General features: G+C 45.8%; 1 long non-coding RNA gene across 1 annotated transcript; it reads left to right on the top strand.

The window, feature by feature from the left end:
- The first annotated feature begins 12,904 nt into the window (after positions 1 to 12,904).
- On the top strand, positions 12,905 to 15,148 carry LOC140216385 (uncharacterized). The gene is made up of 2 exons (XR_011893037.1): positions 12,905 to 13,355; positions 14,360 to 15,148. It is a non-coding gene; the product is annotated as an uncharacterized lncRNA (long non-coding RNA).
- The last annotated feature ends 1,342 nt before the right edge of the window (positions 15,149 to 16,490 follow it).

Below are 16,490 nucleotides of genomic sequence, written 5' to 3'. Positions count from 1 at the left end.
GTCCCGCATTTTTCTTTATTGGCAGACATTCTAGCTTGTTAGGTCAGTTCCATGTGCATCGTACTGTATATTGCTTCGCAGTTCCTCTCATAAAGAACATCAGGTTTGCTTATGCCAATGCTAGATCCTGTCTGTTGTCGCAGACTCGCTGTTACATCGCAAGCTTGTCCTCGACGTCGGCGTTGTTCGTGCCACAAAATATCCTCGTGTCCCGCGGATGAGCGAGGATGAGCGTTGGCACGGAATGCTGAGGCGTTGTCGGTTGTGTCGGCTGATCTACCATTGTGGCGACCGGTAGATGACGTCGGCTGCGAAGTACAGCGATTGTACCCCGCACCTCCACCAGAATGTTGCAAGAAGATAGCAGGCCCACAAGTGTAGAGGAGGAGGAGGAAAAACTTGATTTGCTCTAATTGGTTAGAAACTAGCGGTGGCAGATGTGGTCGGCCGTCTTCACGGTCTTCTTCCCCATCTACGTAGGGTCGACGCCCCTATTCCAGGGCACCACTGAGGGTGGCTACTCGGTGAGCGTGCCTTACTAGTCCATGCTGGATTTTCGGGTCGCTGCTGGAGAGCACCCTCCCCCACTGCTCCGCACTCGGGTCTTTTATTTGAAGGAATTGTTGATTCTAAACGCAACCCGATTTAATGTGATATAAGGTGGGCTTGGCGCCGCACCAGGGGCAAATGTCTCTATACTGGGTGGGAAACATCTTGCTTAGTGTGTTTAGATTTGGGTATGTTCCTGTTTGCAGCCTCCTCCAAGAGGTTGCTTCATGCTGATTTAGGCTGTTGTGGGGTGGAGGGTATTTGATTCGGACTCGAGAGCACAAGTGTAGAATAATACTTATGTACAAGTGATATATATGGCGCTCACGCAACGACCAGAGTCTTCGTCTTCCTCTAGTGTTACCTTCTTCTTTCTTTTCGCCGTAACAATAGGCACATCATTATTACTGGCTATTCGAGGTGTCATGTTGCCTTTAACTTGAACACCACGAGGAATTTCGACTACCAGAAAGGGGAACACCTGTCAGGAGAAGGTAAATTATACACAGATGTGTGGCCCGTTTTTGGACAAACAATGTCACGATTGCAGCAGGGCGAAGGCTTTTCGTGCCTTATATGCTTACCATTATGTGGTCAGGTATGTATATTACACTGTTGTTTGCACCACAAGCAGCATCACCAATTCAGCTTTTAAGAACAAGGTACTTAGAAATATTATTACGATATGATTTAGCGATGCTCAAGAGACGAGCCGCCGCGAGAACGACGAAGAATTTGGTCGGTGCCCTTAGCACGAGCGAGTGAACCCTTAAAAAGAAGAAGAAACTTCACGAGTACGTGGCAACGTTCGCGTTCGAAGTTCTTCAGTTTTACCAGGCGTAGAGTTTGCTCTCGGGTCTTCAGCCTGTTACGGGTGCTGTCGTTCGAGTCTTGTCCTGGTGCCTGTGACAAGCCCCGTGGACTCGTTCGGTTCTCCGCCCCGGGGTGCCCGAGCTGGAGCTTGCTTGGTGGTTTGGCTGAGTTTTTGGTGGATTTGACCTAGTTATCTCACTTATCTAATTTTTGTAGGACTTATTTCGTGATTCAATCAGCACTGATGTCTAAAAACTCTTCTGGGCAAGGGCCCAGCCCTTGGTCAGCCTCCCTTTCTCCTGATGATTTGCCTTTGCAATCTTTCTTCCGCAGCGGTGTTAGCAGCATCCTTGTCGCGCTGGTGCCCTCGAACGGTGGATTCATCCGGCTGAACAACCCACAAGCTGTTCAGGCCGAGCTCCAAGCCATGACGCATCATTTCCAGATGATAAGCGATGTCCGGCAATTTGGAAGAGGTGGGATAGTCTGTAGGTCATCAGATTCGACCTGTGTGGCAGACCTCTTAAAGTGTAAGACTTTCGCATCTGTCCCGGTGAGTGCGTTGATTCCTCCTCACCTAGCATGCACTAAAGGCATTGTCCGGGGCGTAGACTCTCGATTGAGCCCAACTGAGACTCTGGAGAAACTGTCTGATGCTGGCGTCATAGCTGTATACCGATGTAACCGACTCGTAAACGGGTAAAAACTTGCCACAGAATCGGTCATTACTACGTTTGCTGGCATGTCCTGCCCATCTGAACTAAAAGTGTGGCCACTTATTTTTAGAGTGGAACCTCTCGCTTCCCGTCCACTTCAGTGTCGGAACTGTTGGCGTTGTGGCCATAGTGCAGGAGGCTGCAAATCAAACGGACGCTGTCGCGCCTGTGGTGCCGATCATTCCCCCAATGAATGCAGAGCTGAAACCGAGACGTGCTGCCTAGGTGGAGGAAACCATGCGGCTGACTATGGAAGCTGCTCGGCTAGAGCTAACGAAATACAGTTACTAGAGATAATTATCAGGCGACGATGTTCGCGACGAGAAGCTATTGCAGTCGTCAAGGAAAGAGCCTTTGGATACGCTGGCGTCACTGCGAGGCAATCTACTTTCCATGAAGACAACTTGCCTAAACTTATTGAATCAGCAGTAGAAAAAGCAATGACAAAGGCTATGCAACATATTGTCACAAGTGTTACCGAATGTATTTCACAAGTGTTTACTGCGCAGATGGCACAGCTGGTGGAAACAGCTGCCACACCAATCACCAAATCGATTGTTTGTGCTGCAGAACAGGTAGCCAGTTCAGTCCTAGCGCCGAGTACCACATCGGACCCAACATTTGTAGGATCCGATCCTTGTTCTTCGCGTCAGTCAGACTCGCAGGTCGACATGGAAACAGGTCATGATATCAGGCCGCAAAAGCGAACTGGGTCTCCAGTAAGTACTTCTTGTCCTTATACCAAAAACAAAAAGGGTAATCCTATCTCTCATTCTGGCATCCAAGAAAGTTCATCGCGACGGTAGTCGCTGAATATTAATTAGATCATCACCATAGCTTTTTTAAACGTGCTACAGTGGAACTGTCGTTCCTTGTTCTCTGTTTCAACAGACTTAAATTACTTAACAACTGAACTTAATCCTGACGTCATAATCTTACAAGAAACCTGGCTTACTCCTGAGAAAAATTTTCATTTTAAAGATTTTCGATCTTTTCGATTAGATCGCCTTTCACTAGGAGGTCGTTTAATGATTTTGTTATCATCTAAATTCTGTCATAAGGCGAAAATAGCTTTCAGTTTAATGTCTCCAGAATGTGAAATTTTGGCAGTGAACTTTAGCATCCCAGGCTACCGTTCATTTTCTATTATAGATGATTATTTCCCTGCGGGTGTACACAGTACATACCAATTGGATAGTGCGCTTGCCAGCTGCAAAAATGAAGTCGTCCTTATTGGTGACTTCAACTCGCATCACGTGTCATGGGGTTACAAAACAAATGCATGTGGGACACGTTTATGGGACTGGATCATAGATAAAAATCATTCATGCCTTAATGTCAGACGACCTACTTTTATCCGTGGGCAATCTCGCTCAGTGTTAGATTAGACGTTTTATAGCACAAGCGTCGCCGTGACATCTTGGACTACGATTGATTTCGGTACAAACAGTGATCATCTTCCGGTATACTTTGAAATTGCATGCCCTTTAAGATCAGTTGATCGACACGGCAAAATATTTGTGAATTGCGAAAAATTTAAAGACTGCTTGCGCTCCACCATTGCATCATTAACTAATAGTAATAACGAAGAAATTGGCTTAAATATTTGTTCAGCGTTACAGATGTCCCGACAAAAGTCTGAATTTGTAATTCAGACCGCTAAGCGTTCCCCATCTAGTCCTTGGTGGAACAGTGAGTGCACACGAGTTTACCGAAGAAGGAAAGCCGCTTGGAAAAAACTACTACATAATCAGATCCCACAAAATTGGAGAGATTATCAATTTATTTCGGCAACCTTCAAACGTGCTATTAAACACGCAAAAGATGAGTACGATAAAAACCATTTTGATTATCTGTCTAAATCCAAAAACAAACGTGCTTTATTTAATTATCTTCGGTTTAGAAAGAGACTCCCAATGAGCGTTAATGTAGACTCAATCGTCTATACCTCACAGGAAATGCAGGAGTCCTTAGAGCTATTGGCTAGAGGATTGGAGAGCCGGTTCGCAACGCGCCTTCAAGCTTCTGTTTTTACTCCTGCATTATCGGACTACAAAGCGATATCCTATTCGGAAGTAGCACAAGTTATGTTACGGTTGCCAACTACAGCGCCTGGCCCGGACGGAATAACAAATGCAATGTTAAAAATTTTCTTTCAAGAAGGTCCACGTGAGCTTCTGAACTTGGTAAACTACTCTGTGAGCAATGCATGGATTCCACAAGAATGGAAGATCGCCAAAATTATTCCGTTACTTAAAAAGCAAGGGGCAGGGTACACTATCGACAACATCAGACCAATTGCGTTGACATCTAACACAGTGAAACTTATTGAAAGAGTGCTCCTCGGACACATAATAGAGTTTATTGTCGAGAATCAATTGTTGAGTCCTTGCCAAATTGGATTTCGATCTGGCTATTCAATATGGCACGCGCATGTAACCTTGAAAGTCGAATTAACATCGCCAGACAGAAAAGGCAATACGCGGCTTTAGTTATCTTAGATATATGTAAAGCCTATGACAGCATTGAACACACAATTTTAACAAATCGGTTACAGAGCCATTGTTTTCCAGGCTATATTGTAGCATGGGTGCATGAATTTTTAAAAGACAGGTAATTCTATTGTGTTCGAAGCGGCTATTCTTCTAGAAAACATAAGAAAACAAGAGGTGTGCCTCAGGGATCGGTACTCTCACCAGTATTATATAATATTTTACTGAGCAGAGTCCCCGTTCACCCAGGAGTCAGTACCTGCGTTTATGCTGATTACATTGCCTTTTTTGGTACGGCTAGTGACATATACTCTCTTTACGAAATTTTGCAGTCGTATCTTAGGGAGCTGGAACACTGGCTGGATAGCTTACACTTAAACCTGAATGCTAATAAGTGTGCTATACTTGTTTTTTCAGTTAAAGACCCAGTATACATATCGCTGAACTACCATATCGAAGATATCCCACAAGTAGAGTCACTAAAGTACCTTGGAGTTATTTACAACGGAAATCTTAACTGGCGGCCACATATTGAATATATTGCGACAAAAGGAGCTCGTACAATGGGCATTCTGCGCAAGTTAAGCAATCGAAGAACAGGTATGCGCAGAAAATCCCTCTTGATGGTATATAATATGTACGTTCGTCCGGTGTTAGAATTTGGATGTGTTTTATTCTCAGGTGTTCCATCATTCAAGCTTCGGCCGCTAGTTTTGTTAGAACGAGAGGCACTACGTCTGTGCTTAGGCCTTCCAAAATACGTTGCAAATGCCGTATTATACATGGAAGCAAGAATCTCACCCATATTATGCCGATTTCACCTTCTGACCGTTCAGACCTTCTTAAGGCTATATGAATCACCATTAAGCCGTCCTCATATTATTTTCATCTCCGATCCAGAATTATTTTTTTCTGTTCATTGGCCCAGGTTTCATAGACCACAGATTATATTTGTGCAAACATTACTTGAACCACTAAATGTGCAAATTCATGATGTGCTTCCTAATAATACGCATTCAAATTACCCAGAGATCAGGTTCGACGACATTTTCCCGAACCACGCGAAACTACTCCCTTACGGCATCTTAAACTCCATGTTGCAAGACCACATAAGCACCCTAGAAACAAACATTATCTTTGCAACAGATGCCTCACAGTGTGAGGAAAAAGCTGGCATTGGAATATTTTTTCCTGCGCTCGACTGGTCTTTTTCTTTAAGACTGCCTGATTTTGTGCCTATTTTTCTGGCCGAGTTGTTAGCAGTAATCCTAGCTTTACGTAAATTAGACCAAATGGTTACAACGGCTGCTATTCTTACTGACTCCCTCTACCCGCCGTGGTTGCTCAGTGGCTATGGTGTTGGGCTGCTGAGCACAAGGTCGCGGGATCGAATCCCAGCCGCGGCGGCCGCATTTCGATGGGGGCGAAATGCGAAAACACCCGTGTACTTAGATTTAGGTGCACGTTAAAGAACCCCAGGCGGTCGAAATTTCCGGAGTCCTCCACTACGGCGTGCCTCACAATCAGAAAGTGGTTTTGGCACGTAAAACCCCATAATTTAATTTTTTTTTTACTGACTCCCTTTCTGTATGCTCTTGCCTTACCGCTACTAATGAGTCACCCATGCTAAAACTCTTCCACTTACTAGTTCCTGCCCATGTGCAATGTATTCATTTGATTTGGGTGAATGGTCATAAAGGTTTGTTTTTTAATTAAACTGCCCATTCACTGGCACATGCATCACTATCCTGCCCTGTTCTTCCTATTCTACCAGTGACAGCACAGATAACGGCGGCGAGATTTTGCATGAGATCAATTACATTAGCCTTATCAAACCAACATTTGACAGCTTCTCCAGAGTATAAACACCTGGTATTTCCCTGGCATAGCGAATCTTGTTACACAAAGATGCTTGAGGTCTGCCTCACCAAATTACGCTGCCGCATTCCCTCCCTAAATTTCTATTTACACAGGTTGGGTTTGGTTCCCTCTCCCCTCTGTTCTTTTTGTGAGGAGGAGGAGACGATACAGCACTTTCTTCTATCTTGTCGCCGCTTTGCTGCGTTAAGAAAAAGATTGTTGGAGATACATTTTCGAAGAATTGGCCTGGACTTGACAGAACCTGCAATTCTTTCGTTCGGAGCGTCCACTTTGGGATTCAGCCACAGGGATGCATGCTTCGCTGTCCAAACATTCCTTACAGAATCTAAACGAATGCCCTGCTAAATTCTATTTTTTTATTACCTTTAAATTAATTATTACTCATTCAACAGCACCTTCCTGATTTTATTTTAGCCGGCAATTCAATCCTATTCAATGCTAGTCCAATAGATATTAGGAAATTTATGCTCTATATAATTTTGGCATAATCCAGCCAATTCTTGGCCAATCCCCCATCGTGGGTAGGAGCCACACGTGCCACAGGTTACAACAACAACAACAACGAGTGTCAGCCTGGCTGCGTGGCTCCAGTGTAAATAGCGTGTAAATAGCATCTCTCGTCTGCGTCTTTCCACACGTAACATTTCTGGTGGAGGTCAGCGATCCCCGTCCTCACCACGGAACTCCGAAGTGGTCGGCACACCGAGCTTGTCACCATGCCTCCCGGTGACGAGCCCGCCTCTGCAACGGCTTCGGCTTGTCCGACTGCTCCAATCGTCACGGTTGCCCCACATCGTGACCCAGGTGTGTTCTCTGGCCTGGAGGGACAGGATGTCGACGACTGGATCAAGCTCTATGAACATGCCAGCGCTAATAACAGGTGGGACCCAACGATTATGCTCGCAAATGTCATCTTTTATCTCGGCGGCACCCCACGCGTGTGGCATCAAACACATGATGACGAAACAACCAGTTGGGACAGTTTCAAAGAAAAACTACGGGAACTGTTCGGCGACTCCATTGGGCGCAAGGCTGCCGCGAGAAAGGCTTTTGCGTCTCGTGTTCAGTCACCTACAGAGCCACACGTTTCCTACATCCTCGACGTCTTGGCTATATGCCGTAAAGCTGACGATCATATGTCCGAAGCAGATAAAGTGGCGCATGTGCTAAAAGGCATCGCCGACGACGCTTTCAATTTGCTTGTTTTCGGCAACGCGTCGACTATCGACGCCATTACAAAAGAATGCCGTCGCCTTGAACAGGCTAAGAGCCGCCGTATCTCACAACACATTGCGCGCCTACCCAACACTGCTGCTACGTCGACATGTGAGGGTCGACCACGTCAGACCACCACCTGTGACGACGTCACCCGTATTGTTCGCCGCGAACTCGAGGCCGCCTGTTTGCCAGCCTTCTCCACGCCACCTCCCGATCCGCCAGCAACCACCATTGCGATGATTCAGGCTGTCGTCAGACAGGAATTTGAAAACATGGGTCTGAACACCGTGTGTTCCACGTCTCGACCCAGCGTTCCCCCGTTATCTAGCGGCCCTCCTCGTCCCCGGCAGTCCTTTTTGCCGCTAGGTGTAATGCGCCAGTGCTGAGAAAGAAGTGACTGGAACGCGCGCTCGGCAAGAGCTGGGCGCTGAAGAAGAAGGCCTCTGCCCGAGCGCCGGCCATCGCCCCTGGATGATGCTGACGTCTGCTGCCTGAAACCTACTCTCCTTTTCCCCCTCTATCCTCTCATCTTTCTTTCCCCGCCCCCATTCCCCATTACGCTGCGCCGTGCTCCCATATGGGCTGCAGAACTGAGCGTATTTTCCCTCTCCCAAATAACGAAGAAGAAGAAGAAGTAGTAGTAGAGGCTGAGGACGCCGGCTTGAGTTTTGCGTACGCCATCTTGTATAGCTGTCTGTCTCGCCGACGCCGGGTGCATCTTCATTTGTCTTTTCGTGACAATATTTATTCAATGCTAAGAGCATGACCGTTGGCAGTCATCAGAAATAAGTTCTGCCGAATTTTTTTAGGGGTTCCATGTTTAAACTGTTCTGGCCACTGTATTATGCAAGTACATCCGACGTAGCGCGTTGGTTTCGGCATTTTCCCCGTTAGGATACGCCAGCCATAAGCGTGCGAAACCGCTAAATACGTGCTTCCCTCGAGCCAACATTCCTGCTATGTGGGTAGCAGTTCCTTGTTGACGTCAATGGACAACCACATATCCATGTGCTCACCACAGTTACATCAACTGCCTCATGAACTGATGCGCGCTTTCAGAAAAAGGGAACCGCATTCCATTATTTCGCTCTCGACGCGATAATATAACGGTGTGTGCATCTAGCACATGAAACAATAATGCAATTTAGTTACCCTATCGATCCACTTAAATGGCTCGTTCAAATACGTCCGTGTTGCTTAAAAATAGTGAAACCCGTAATGGTCAAACGTAACTCTACATCGCGCAGTTAGTAGCTCTAATCACCACCCTTGAAGTCACGGTCATTTTTCGTTCGCGAATAAGTGTGAGTGACATCTGTCGTGTCGATTCCTTTCTCGCTCACAAGCGTTTCCTTGTTGGTGCTTCTACGAATAACTGTGCTTTAATTACGCCTCTATGAAGACTGCTCGTAACAACTTCAAGATCACTAGTGCCTGTATACGATGTCGTATAAGACGTCGATTGTGCTTCTGAATAAGTTTAAAATCATACTGAGCGCGTCTGTACACAGTTATAGTTTTATGTTGGTTCGTCCGCCTAAAGTAGGGAATGTTATAGGTGGGTCTCTGCGCAAACATGAGCAATAATTCATGTGCATGCAGTAGCTCACTTCTATGGCAATTAGTTCCAGCGGTGCTTAGGACTCGCATTTACAGCGAAGCTGTGTACCTTTACTCCCCAATGTATTTGTCATGTCCATATGCAAAAATGTGGGCCGATGGCACCGGTGGTGCATTACCGGGTGGACCTGCAGTAGAGGTGAAGCAGGCTCAAACACTGGGCCCCTAATAAACATAATTATAAATGAAATTAATAAATCAACATACGTTGCTCAAGTCGATAGGTATATTGGCATTGTTTGTAAACACCACATGGACTCACGAGCAGGAGGCATTGCAATATACGAAAAGGATGAATTGTATGCTCAACCATAACTTCGACACACAAGAGGACAATGCCAGCGACTGTGGAGATGTCTGTGCCTCGCAAACCAAAGATGGAACTGTGATATCCACTGTACAGGTGTATATCTACAGGCACATCCAAGTGTGATATCGAGAAGCACATGACCACGCACTATTCATGGGTTAGCCGTGACGACACGGCAGCTGGGATCACCGTTGGCGACTTCAATGGGAACATTGCAAAACCAGAGACGGAATACTTCACTCATTTAGTGCTGGGAGAGTTTGGTTTGAAGTGTGACACCAGTCCAAGTTACGCAACTACTCAACAACGGTGGTGTATAGATTTAACTTTGGCCAAGATTGTGTCTAACGTTGTCGCCGAACCAATGAGTGTATCTCACAGCAATCCCAAAGCTGTCTTCACAACAATTACCAAATGATAAAAATACGTACATGTACGATTGGGAAACCCTGTGTGATGTGCTACAGCTTCGGTGCTCAACCTTCAGAGAGTGGAATAACTCCTAAATTTTTTTCCTAATGAAACACGCCTACAAATAGCTATAGACCTTCATTAAGCGAAAGGTGACAGTACAGACAAGGTACAGTGCGCAAGAATTGTCCTTCCGGAAACCGAAATCCACAAAAATCGTACAGCAAGTCCCTCAACAGTTTGCAGTGAGTGGCAATTATTAGGAGTACAAAAGTGGTGCGAAGTTGCCCCTTCTTAGCCTTTAGGCAGAATCTCCTATTGTTTTATGGGGTGGCCGCTCGAGTTCTTTAACAGTATAATATAGACGCTTCCTCGTTATTTTTTTTCTTAGGGTCTGTTTACCTCACGTCGCAAAAACCATTTTCGACACTTACATCTGACAAGGGCAAGTTGATGGTAAGCAGTGCGTCCTTAAGGCTACTGCCTAACAGCTACATCCATGGGACCATCGGGTCATGCGTCTAAGGAAGTTTCTTATGCAGTTTTTAGCATGAAGTAGAAAAAAAAAACCTGAATAAGTGTACTACACAACAGCGCAATAAATGAACTTGAGCGCATGACGCGACGGTCCAATATCTTTGGCCGTCGAGTAGTAGTTAGGATGCACTTGTCATCTTCTCCTTGTAATGTGTAAGTAACTAAAGATGTTTTAGCCACTTCATACAAACTGTCGCAAAGCGAAAAAGAATAACGAAACACTAAAAAAGAAGTTGGGACACCGAGTCTAACCTCGGTCTCCTGTGAACAAAGCGAAGATTTTATCACAGTACCAACATCGGGCTATGTGCAAGCACTTCGCTATATTCTATGTCATTCACTTATTGCAAACTATGTTATTACCTGTTTCCAAATTGTGTGCATTTCGGCGCTTCTGAAGCGTGATTCATGTGCGCTTTATATACAGTGCCCTCTACCCATACATCTATGCCATGGTTAAAGCCTACAACCACTTCTAGATGCCTCTTTCGTTATACAAAGCGAGCGCTGAGCCGCACTGGCATTGACGGTTTTTGAATGGAGATGCTGCATGTGGAATCTCTCCAATGTGTGCAGAACACCGCCTCGCAGATGTCACTGCGGCAAGTTATGCGTCTGTGATGCACTACTCTGTGCGTCCTCTAAACGATCTAAAGGTACTGAGAAGCCTCGTAGGGCACGTCTTTGGGGAATATGTCCTTTCTTAAGAAATTCGCTGCGTGGCTAGTTGGTAACTCGTTATGGTAAAACAAATTAGGGCGAAAACCAAAACCGCATAGGCGCGCACTCTCACAGACGTGATACTCCAAAAGGGCACCCGGACAGCGCAGCATATTCAAGCCAATTCACCACAGTATACTCGAGTTCCAGCAAGTTATAGCTTTACATGTAACTTGAGATATCATCAGACATTAAATGTTTTGGATTTCTGCAAATTTCTCGTCTAATGTTGGACAGTCTACAAACGCTATCAGCGAGTGTGTTAGAAGCTGGGGCCGTATTCTGTAGCGGTTCCTTTTGGAACCGGTTCCTTTTGACTGTTGCCATTGGTCGACGCTTCGTTGTCGTCATCCCTGGTGGGCGGGACGACAAATTTTGATGACGTCACACAGGTTGCCAATCTTCTGGAAAGGAACCGGTTCCCTGCTAGGAGAGGAACCGCGGAGAAGTGGTTCTCTCGAGGGTCGCGCGCGGGGGCGAGCATGATGTCGAGGGTTGCTAGGGCAACCGTGGCTGCCGGCTAATCTCGCGCCAGCTGACGAGCCGGCACCTAGACGAGACGAGACAGAGACGGCAATGGCGGCTCCTTTGGTAGTGTTGCTGGCGAGTGCCGAAAGACAACGACGCGACGAGAGGCAACGACGCGACGCGTTCGGCATGGCCAAAGAAGAGTTTCGAAGGCATTTTAGGCTCTCCAAAGACATAGTGTGACGTCTTTGCGATGAGCTGGAAGGACATCTCGGACCTCAAAGATTTCGTGGTGTCGACACTACGATGAAAGTGCTGTGCGCGCTGCGGTTTTTTTGCCACCGGGAGCTTTCAACAGTGCACTGTCGCAGCCTTCGGTCAGCCGGATCATTACAGCCGTCGCCAAGGCCATTACGGTTGTGGGCAAAGAAAAAGGATGGGTTAGATTCCCATCCACGGCGCAACAGAAAGCCGCGGTCAAGGAAGGCTTTCTTAGCCGTGGAAAAATTCCAGGAGTTCTAGGATGTGTGGACGGGAGTCTGATAGCCATCGTTCGCCCTAAGAAGCTCGGCCCCGGCGAAACGGAATCGTACTGGAGCCGTAAAGGGTATTACGCCCTCAACTGCATGATCGTGAGTATTGTTCATTGACAAATATTTTCGATATGTGATTGCGCGAGTGCACGTTGTAAAAAACTTCGTTTCGTTATTTTTCATCAATTGCCGGCAATACTTGCGTTCCTATTCGAGAAAGTAGCGTTTGTGTTGTATGTGTAATGACGACTTTGATCTTGGCAATAGAACCCGGCCGCACTTTTTCAGTGCTCGCTAATCACAGTTGAATAGCCTTTTCGATGCTACAATGTAAACACATTACGCGCGACTTAAACCGGAATAGACGCCGTAGCAGTGAAGGGAGTCGTCGTCTGCGAGCGATCCTAACAGAAGACGAGCCCTTGTGATTCTTATTCGACGTAAAACTAAAGCATTGTGGCCAACAGACTGTAAACGTGAAAAGGAGCATCCCATCAATGAAAATGGTGTGAGGGAGAATGAGAATGTGTGGACACCCATTTGCTCTAGCTGTTAATACGGCACATGCTGCCACTTCCGCGTTCTTTCGCTTGGAATAGGCACTTTGTCTGGAAAAACAAGAAAAAAACGCAGGTGGCACTCTCTAGCAGAATCTTGTACAATATGGACGGAAGAAACCAAAGGAATTATTTTGCACATTGTGTTGTGACCGCACGCCATACATGAGCACATGTACACATGCCAACATTGCATTTGTAGGTTAAGATGACATTGTTATCATGCTGATGATTAGTTCAACTGCCTACTGCGTATGTTGATATCTCCTTTTCTGTAATTGTGTTGGCTGACTGAACAGTAACTGATTGGCAAGTAGTGTTGTAAGCAAAAGTTTGTGCCAGATATTTGTTGCAGTGGCATTGACACCTTCTCTTTGCTTTCCCTTACGAGGTGTGTGATGCAAAGCTGAATATCCTGGCAATTGACCCACGGTTTCCGGGATCGTGCCACGATTATTTCGTTTGGAGGCATTCTGCATTTCGCCGCCGCCTCACTCGTGGCCTGTTACTTCATGGAGAAGTCTTGCTTGGTAAGTGCGCCTAAAGTAGCAGTGCTTCTTCCACATGTAAAACATACACAGTCAAATAGTTTTGCATCCTAGCAAGCTTTAAGAAAGCGTGATTTGCTAGAAATGTGTTGTGAATGCAGCAGTACCTAATGAACCTGCAGCGACTATCGAGAGAAACATGTCTCTCTTAGAAGGCAGATATTTTTACCAGCATGTATACAACAGCTGACATGTTATTCTGTTTATTTACTTATTAATTTCAATACACTGAATGCCACGTGGAGCGTTACAGGCAGGGGTGTAATTCTACAGAACACGTCGAAATGGCAGTTTTCAAGTATGATGGAAAAGGGTTGGTGACAATGGACTCGGGTAGCTGGTTCCTGGTCACTGTCCTTGGAACGAAGGAATAAGCGTGTGCGTGAAACTTTCGGCATCGACGTTAGTGATCGGTGTAGTATATATTGTAGAATAGTGCAAGTTGCGCTATTTCTCTTTGTGTCACAATGTCTGCAATTTTTTTTTGTTGCAGCGACATGTGGTGCTGGAGTGATTAGAAAGGATCAAACGGGTAGCTCGAGTTCGGGTACCTTCACGAGAAGAGGTACGAAAGGTAGAGTAAGGATCCCAGATACTGTCAGCATATTCGAGAGTAGACCTTAGAAGTGTTTTATAAAATAACACTTCTGAAGAGAGAAGAGCTAATTAGCTTTAGTGGAGGATGTACATTTAGGGAGAAGCAAATGGGATGAGCGGAGCAGAAAACCACGAGTATGAAATAAATATTACATGTCCAACTTAACCCGAGAATGAGATTTGCAGCCGAGACAACAGGTGAAATTGGGCTTTTCTTTAAAATGAGTCGAACTTTCTTTACAACTTTCTGGGAAGGTCAATGTTCGATAGATATTGCAACAATAAATCCAAGACCCGCTGCTGTTGTAAAAGGGCCCTGGCGTAGACTGTGTTCTTGCATTGTGCCTTAATGTATCCACGTTCGTTCACTGACGTGCAACACTTTACAGGGGACTCTGGGTACCCGCTAGAGCCATGGATCATGACTCCTGTGCCTGGTCACCCAAATCGCCTCACGGCAGAGGGGCGCTATAATGAGGCACACGCATCAATGCGAAATGCCGTTGAGCGGTGCATAGGAGTCGTCAAGAGCCGCTTCCGATGCCTGCAGAGGTATCGGGTGCTCCACTACTCGCCTCAGAAAGCAGCCACTATTGTTGCAGCTTGTGCAGCGCTGCATAACCTCTGCCTTGCAGCAGGCGTGCCTCTGCCAGACGACCCAGATGACGACGGTGCACATGACGACAGCGCACAGGAGCCAGCCCAGGCACAAGTGCCGCTTCAAGTACAGGTGCCACCGCAGGCGCACCCTGTACAGCCTTCTCGAGCTTTGTTTCAAAGAGGCCGTGCGGTGCGTGAATCCATAGTTGGTGTGTTCCGGCTGCCCAGAAATTTGCGCATTGCCTACCTGCAAAGTGTGCGCCGGCGCATTCGCTGGCAAATGAGGCGGAGACATGTGCTGGTGTAACATGTTTTATTTTTATTTTCATGAAAGTAAATAGGCCGTGCACTTCAACATAACACATTGCGTGTGCTCACATGTGGCTAATCATAGTATGCTGCATACTGCAGTAGTGAAAAGCACATGATTTGTCTATGTTGAGCATGACAGATACACATGCAGTGACAAATAACCATGTGCCATTATGTTACTCCTTTGCTTTGTTCACTGTGCTTTTGAATATTGTCTCGCCAGGGAATTTTCTTTAAATAAAGGTTATTTCCAAGGTGAATGGCAACCAATCTTGCATTGTTGAATATTGCTTTGCAATGCCTATTTTACTGTGCAGTATGCATTGTTCCAAAGCTGAAGATGTCTGTTCATATGTGACACGCAAGAGCAGCATGAGTTACACAGCAACTGAAATGTCGTCAGCAATCTGTATAGCACATATTGAAACGTATAGCAACAAACGAGACATGTCAAGCACTTATTGGAGCAGGATTTCTTTAAATAGCAGACACTCATGCTTACTACTGCTTTGTTTAAACTCAAGAGTTGCTTCAACATTGCATTTCTTGCACACATGATTTCACATAATGCTCGTAATTGCTGCTTAACAAGGTGCAACTATATAAACAAAATCATGACAATGAAGCATTTCTTTATTTATTCATTTTATTTATTGGGTACCTGCTTCGCCATTCAGGCATTACAGCAAGGAGGGTACAACTCATATAAGTGAACACTCAGAATTACACTCATAAAGCATGGAAGAAATCATCATTTGAACAAATACAGACAGTGTCAGGTGGTAGAGTATTCCAGTCTCTTATAGTACGAACATAGAAAGAGTAGCGGAAAGCGTCGCTTTTAACCCTCTATTGCATGGCGTCCCATATTTGGCACATACCGGTTACCATTCTTTTTCGCGTGTGTGAGATTCCCAGTTGAGAATGTGATACTGTCAGAGTAAATCTCGTAGTTATGCGCACTTATTATGGGCAAGTGCTGCCATCTCTTGAGTGATACGCAAAACAGAGGTGAAGTAGATTTTGGGATGCGACGTGAAACTCGGAGGGGGCAAACACGAGCAATTGGTTTTTTTTTCTCTGAAAAGTTCGACCGCAGAAACGTAGAAAAATTATTTTGACATATTTTTTGGCCTCGCCAATTCAAGGCAGTTACTAGTTTTCTCAATTTTGCCTGCAACTACAGCAGAGAAACCGAAATCGGTGTGTGCCATATTTGGCACAGTATGAACTTGAAATACAAAATATGGTAACGTGCTGCCATCTGTTCAATAGCCTGAAGCTGCAGGTCACTCTATCACAAGATGTAATTTTGACGATCGGTACGGTGAGGGCGAATTGTCTACCAAACAGCCGCCTGAAAAGTGAAAAGGAACTGAAATGTAAAGGAAGTGGTGCTTCAGAGGCACTCACAAGCGCGATAGATGACGTAGAGTTATCGTGTGTGCGTTGATACGACAACCGCGCCGTGACATTTCTGTCGAGCTTTGTTGGGAGATCCAGTCCAAAAGACTCGGCGCTGGTTTACCTCCGCCAAGGTGTTTCGCGAAATTGATTGCCCCAGCGTAGTAAAGGTCCATAACAGGCACATGGGTGGTGTCGACCTGC

The sequence above is a fragment of the Dermacentor andersoni genome, chromosome 3, assembly GCF_023375885.2.
Source record: "Dermacentor andersoni chromosome 3, qqDerAnde1_hic_scaffold, whole genome shotgun sequence".
Taxonomy (NCBI): Eukaryota; Metazoa; Arthropoda; class Arachnida; order Ixodida; family Ixodidae; genus Dermacentor; species Dermacentor andersoni.
The sequence above is the reverse complement of the archived record's forward strand: the minus strand, read 5'-3'. Positions and strand labels throughout refer to the sequence as shown.